The following is a 6,613-nucleotide window of genomic DNA, read 5'->3' as shown; positions in this document are numbered from 1 at the left end:
TGTCCCGCCACTAACCAAGAACATAGCTCTGGTCCTCCGGCATGCAGGAAGCTTTTATTTCCATTCATCACTCCCTAATGTGCATTAAAAATTACACATAAGATATAATTACTGAGCTGTGTAATCCTTGCATAGTGGGAAAAAGAAGAATGATGAAGTGTATCTGCCAGGCTCAATCCACATCAGTTACTGGCCTTCCTGGGCAAATTCCTTTCCCAGTTGTAGTCAACAGCAAAACTCTCAGCAGCATCGGGAGTTTAAGGTGTTTGTTTTATTTTGTTGTATTTTCTTGTTCCCAAATGTCCTTTAAAAGCACCACTTTTTAACCTGAAATTTTGCATCTATGGTGTGAAAAAAAAAATTAAAATCCCCAAATCTCCAGTCATTTCGATGGCGTGGGGATTTTTTTATAAATGTATTTGTCCTGGTTTAGGGCAAATTTGGGAGGAAACAAGCATCGTAAGGTCACTCTTGGGCAACCAACCAGAGCACCCTGAAGCTCCTCAGGTAGCCCTCCGTACTTTGGAGGTTGCAGGGCTGTATTCTGATGCTGCCGTGGTGTGGGGCTTTCAGTCCACAGGGACTGGGTGCTGTGATGCCAAGCCACAGACAGCAGTGTGTCAGCTCCAGCACACAGGTGTGACACCCCCCCACACACGGGTGCACTCACACACACACACACAGACACACGTACACACATACACACCCCGCCTCTCCCAAAACACACCCACACAACAAAGGAACCCTGTGTGCCCTCTCCAGCCTCCCCCCATTGTGCTGTCCCCACCATGCAACTCCCACGTGAAACTCCAATCAATATCTCTTAAAATAATTCTGCTATGGCTTTTTAAATTCCAGTTCAATTATTTGCTTGTCTGCCTGTACAACGGCTATTCCCTTATCAATAGTTTTTCTCTCTCACTCATTTCCCCTCTTTTTCCTTCTTTTTTTTTTTTTTTTTTTTGGGGGGGGGGTGGGGTTATCAGAGTTGGAAGATGCTAATTAACCCTTTGCATAACAGGGTCCCTGGCACGCACCATCACCTGGTGAAGGTGGGACTGTGAGGAGGAGGAGGAGAAGGGGAGTGAGGCGAGGAAGATGACACAACACACACGAGTCCGCAGCAGCCGGTTCCAGACACAACATCTGCAGAATGAGGCCATTTTTCTGTAACTCTAATCTCATAATTCATTGTTTGCGCAGTGTTGGTTACAGTAGCTGAAAGGGGGGATAACAGCAGGTCAATTTGGCAGAGAAGCACATTTGAATCTTCAATGAGAGACTAGCCCACCTTCTGATGAGCTGTTGAACCATGGCCAGAAATAGAGAAAATAAGCAGGAAAGTGGCTTAAAAGGAGAGACAAGACCCCTTAAAATTATATAAACCTGCTAGAAAGACTTATTTCTTTGAATCCATGGGGGTGGCATGTATTTTCGAGCACCAGGGGAACGCAACAGCCTTTTCCTTGCCACAGCTGCTCTCAGGGCTTCTGTGAGAGCGGGCTGCTGGATCAGCTCCTGTGGCCAACGACTTGCCGGCAGCACCGCAGCACTGTCTTATGCAAAAGAAAAAAAAAAGAATATATTTTTTTTTGTCTCCCCATTACGTATAAGGATGCTTGAGCCCAGTGCAGGCGGTTGTGTGAGAGGTGTTGGTTAATGTTAGTGGCTGATTACTAAACTTCTTGTTTCAAACCACAAAACCCTAACATGTCAGCCTAAATTAGCTAACAGCAAGGGAGTGTCCTTCTCGGTTTGCAGGCCACAGCACATCTGCTCTTTGAAGAAAGAGAATGAGCAAAACAGGATTGGGTGGTTGTTGGTGTTGTTTTGTTGGGGTTTTTTTTGCCTCCCCTCAGCCTCCCATTTGTGCGTGTGTTCATAAATATCCTGATGAGAGGCTGCCTCCGTGGTTGGCGTGTGGAAAGGGGGGGAAGGAGGGTGGATAAAGAGCGATTCTCCACCCGCGTGGGGGACACCCTTCCTCCCCTCCTCGCCACCTCCTCTTCCTTCCCCTCCCCTCGCTATTTGACCTTGAGTTCGTTCTCTGCTCCCGTTCCCCTCCTCCCTCTGCCCGCTTGCATCTGGTATCCGAGACAGGCTGGTGCAGCTGGGGGGCTGAACATCCTCCTCTCCACAACCCATAACCCCTGCTGCTCTGGGACGACCATACGCTGGATGCTCCCCATGTGCCCCCCACACCGCCCCTGGGAGCCGGGGCTGAGGGTCGGGACACAGCCCGGCTCCCAGCACGGGTGTCCTGCACTGCAGCGCTGCCACTCGTCTCCCCTAATCCGGTTGTCTTTTCCAGCAGCGTATTGGGGAACAATGGGCAGCCTTGTGCTGGCCCAGGCTGCTCGTCCCCGTCCTTGCAGCTGGCGCGTCCACCGGTGCTAAGCTCCAGTGAGCAGGATCAGCTGAAAGCCTCATTCCCCTTCACCCTCTTCAAGGGCTTGCCTATCCGCTGGGGCCGCTATCGGTTACACGAAACATTTGGTTTGCAATGGCCTGTTTGTGCTGGAAGGCAGAGGGCTCTTCCAGCAGTGGGCAGCGATCCTCGGCAGAAAAAGCTCGCCCTGTGTTAGTTTACAACAGTTTCACCCACACAGAAAAGTACAATGGAGACAGATCATGCACAGTGACAGGCTGCCGGCGGCTCCAGGGGATCCATAATTTATGATGTTTTTCTTACCGATCCGGTTTTGGATTTCACAAGCGGGCCCGTTTCCTTCCCATTTGTTGCTTCCTTCCGTCCTCCTTTGGAGAAACTGAACACGGGGCTCAAAAGGAGCGACAGCGGCAGCAGCCGCCTGGCTTTCCCATGTGGCTGTGTTTGCACGGGGCAGGTGGGGGTGCCCTGGCCTCACCTTGCTACCCTGTATTTGTTACAGAGAAAGGCGAGTGCCCTGACACACCTCACTGTAGCTCTGCTTCCCAACAAACAGTGGCAGCCGACGCAGTGCTGCCCCTATCCGAATTCAGGTTCATCAGGTCGCCTGGTAAATGCAGAACTGCCAGGATGGCCAGCAATTGACTGGGTAATTAAAGGTAAAGAGGTTAATATTGGCTTTTAAGGATTGTTCTTACTCAAATGAATAAGAATCAAAACTTAATCTGATCTACCATCCATAATCTATCTGTTTCTCCCTTGCCAGAAATAGATGCACCAGGGCAAGTTGAGGGCAGTCAGCTGCCACTTCTGCAGCAAGCACGGATGTCACCAGCCACATCCAGACACAGAGGTGCAGAGCTATGGGTTTGTCCCTGGGCCGAGCCTGAGCCCTTCCTCTAGGGAACACCCCAATTTCAGACCTGGAGCTGGATGTTTTGACTGTCCCCACCACAAGCTCCTGGTCCTGCCTGCTCTGTGGTCACGCTCCCAACCTACCCACACCTGTCCAGAAATCCGCCAGCACAGAGATGACAAAAGGACTACGGCTGATGTCCCACGGCCCCTGCCCCACCCACACAGAGGCTGGCAGTGAGGGTGTGGGCTGCCTGCCCTGCTGCAGATGGCTGGGTCATCCGGTGGCTTGGGAATGACCAAGTAAGGTTAAAACCACAGTCACTGTGGTTACCAGCACTGTGATTAGTCACACAGTGAGTGATCCAATTATAGCAACCCCTCCCCCGCAGCACCCTCCAACTCATCTGTGCAAAAGGAAAAGCCCAGGCCTCCCTTAACTCGATTTCAAGGGAAAGGAGCTGAAGTTGGACAGGAAAAAGCAGGAGGCCAGGGGAGGTGCCAGTGAGGTGTTGGTTTCCAAAGCCCACCATGGATTACAAGGACAGGAAGCCCTGCTTGCCCCTGTGCTGGGGCACTGTCTGAAGTGACACAGCTTTGGGCGTGGTGGGGGCCCTGCAGCGCAGGGAATGTCCGAGAGGGCAGTGGTGATGTCACCGTGTGGCCTTAGCAGGTTGGTCCATCTCCTGCCAGTGCAGTCTGCTGAACCTGGGGCTGCTGTCCTGTTGCTTCCCACCTGGAACACTGCAGCTCTGCTTCCTTTCCTTCTTTCTTATTTTAAAAAACGATTTCAAGCAATTTCAAATACTCCACCCACTATGCCTTGCAAATGGCTGTGGTTTTTAGAAACCGACTTCCACCCTTGCAGGGTCAGACCCTCCCCCAGTCAGGCAGGAGAAGGGGATGAGGGAGACCAGGCTGCTGGCTCCATCCTCCTCTACCCCAGATGGTGCTGGGAGCAGGTGACAGGCACCTGTGTCCCTGCGCCACCGGGCGCCCCCCGGGCTCCCTCCCCGGTGGCCACTGAGGTGGTGCGAGGAGCGGGTGGGAAGCAGGGAGGGAGGGAGGGAGGGGAGGCATTAATTTGCTTCTGTGGCAGGCGGTAGTGCCTGCCCACAGAGTGTGGGGCTGGGCACCACCTGGGCACCCCAAGCCACCATCCTGCCTGCAGATCCCGCTGGCATCCTCCACAGAGCCCTCTGCAGAGGGCATGCTGCTACCACCATCAGTCACTGTTATTTATTGTCTTCTTTCAGCACGGAGCAATCCCAGAGGCACAAGACAGCTCGGTAATGCCGATCCTGCACTGGATTCTTCTCTACTTCTCCTTGAACATATAGGTTTTTTGGCCATGCAGTGCTCAAATGCAATCGCTCCAGCTCAGTTCTTGAGCAGGGTGTGAGCTGAGAAATGGCTGAGGCAAATCTGCAGAGGAAAAGTGCCACAACTCTGTTCCCATGCTGCCAACTTTTGTCCCAGCACACAGTTTTACAGCTGAACTATAAAGCCTTGGGAAACCATCTATTGGAGACCTTGACCCTCTGTTGTGGTGTTTGCAGTGGTATTCATGAGGTGAGCTGTTATAGCCCCAGCCCTCCTTCTCTGTCCCATGGATGCAGCCACTTTCCTCCCAGCAATGGACTGTACAGGTCCATTTCATGTGTCCCCCAGGTTTTACCTGGTCAGGGCTGAGAAAATACCCACAAAAGCTGAGGGCTCTGTCCCAAAGGTGTGTGAATGTGGGATGGGAGACTGCAGACTGAGACAGACTCAGTGATGTGCTCTTGGGTTGTTTGCTGGGCTTATCAAGATCCTGCTGGGAAAAATCTCCCTTCTTGAATTAGGGAGGAGTCCATGGCTCCTGTTACCACCCTTCCCTGTCCACCTGCTGACAAATCACTCCTGGCTAAGGGGATTGCTGTCCTGGGGATCACACTGCAATTTACAATGGGTTTCTTGGCCTTTCAGGGTAGTAGCTGTGAAACACTATCCAAAGTATTTTTGAGGGTAAGATGGAGGCAGGCACCTCCCACTCAGCTTGCCAGATTCATTTCCTAATAGACTTTGACTCAACACATTCTTGCCTCCCTGAGTATGTGGGAACTTTCCTGGAGCTTTTCCAACAGGTGACCTCTGTTATGCTGCTAGTCTGTTGATGTTGCCTTCCTGTTTGAACTTTCCTGGCTTTCCTATCTCCCTCCCTTGCCTACTTTTCTGCCTGTCAGGAGGATTTCTCCCCAGTCCTGCCTCCAGCCCTCCCCAGCCAAGCCAAGGAAAACATCCCCTCCTCCTTTCAAAGTGATGTGTTCCCCTCACACAGCCACTTGCCAAGTGCAAGCAAAATGCCCTTCCCATTGGAGACTGGTGCTTCAGCTGCAACACCCTTGGGAATGGGAGCCCCCCCCATGCTACAGAAATATGGAGAACCATGTCCACCTACCTCTTCCCTATCCATCCATCCTCCTAGCCTCTGGGGTAGGTTTCAGAAAACCAGCACTGGCACAATAAAATATTGTAGTCCCTTCTTGAACCCATGCCAGCTCCAATAATCCAATAACCCATGCCAGCATTGCAGCCTGGGCAAGCCACAGCAGATGTCGAAGGCCTCAGAGAGCTATTTCCCAGTGGAGGAGAAATGAATAACATAAAGTCAAGGTCGAGGCAGTCCAGCCCCAGCTGCTGCAGTGCCTGGAGATTGGACTGGCAACAACCTTCCTGCCTCTGTGAGTGCAAGGGTGAAGTGGCCAAGGAAAGGCTGAGGAAAGCCCACCTGGCCTCTCCCAGGCCACCTCAGCCCTGGGCACTTGCACCCGAGGGCACCAGTGCAGGAAGAACATGATGTTCTCATGAGGGCTGGGAGCACCCAAGGTCAGACTCCAGAGCAGACACCCAAACAGGTTACAGCATGCTGGGTTAAACTAATTCTGGGTGTTAGTTATTTTCTATTTGCCAAGGTGTGCCAGCCCACCAGCTAGGCTAACTGGACTGCCTGAGCCCTTTTTCCCAGGATGTCTGGCCTCTGCCCCAGGAAATGCAGAATCTGGGGCAGGGAGCAGGTGAGAAAAGTTCTCTATCCCTTCAGATAGCATCATCCTCATATGGCCTCTGCACAGAGCAGTGTTTGGCAAAAATGCCAGGTGCACTTTCCCAAGATCGAGTGTAACTGCACATGAAGCAACAGGACTGTGACAGCAATGTGTAACAGGCACCCAACATAAATCCTGCTCATGAGGCTGCAAGGACTGTCAGAAACACCACCCTTAGTGTTGTTTATTGTTTGCACACCAATGAGATATAGAAGCAATTCCCAAGGATAAGGAGTACATTTTCTCCACGTCTTGGCAGAGCAGATTTCTCCAGTAAGTGGCT

At 51.9% G+C, this 6,613-nt stretch overlaps 1 long non-coding RNA gene across 1 annotated transcript; it reads left to right on the top strand.

Annotated features, from left to right (window-relative positions):
- Positions 1-2,492: 2,492 nt before the first annotated feature.
- LOC136301921 (uncharacterized) lies at positions 2,493-4,972 on the top strand. Its single transcript, XR_010723962.1, has 3 exons — positions 2,493-3,048; positions 3,156-3,917; positions 4,501-4,972. It is a non-coding gene; the product is annotated as an uncharacterized lncRNA (long non-coding RNA).
- Positions 4,973-6,613: the final 1,641 nt, after the last annotated feature.

The sequence above is a fragment of the Chamaea fasciata genome, unplaced genomic scaffold (genome assembly GCF_029207755.1).
Source record: "Chamaea fasciata isolate MVZ Bird 193981 ecotype frontalis unplaced genomic scaffold, bChaFas1.0.hap1 SCAF_1, whole genome shotgun sequence".
NCBI lineage: Eukaryota > Metazoa > Chordata > Aves > Passeriformes > Sylviidae > Chamaea > Chamaea fasciata.
Note: the sequence above shows the minus strand (reverse complement) of the source record. Positions and strands in the feature narration are given on the sequence as shown.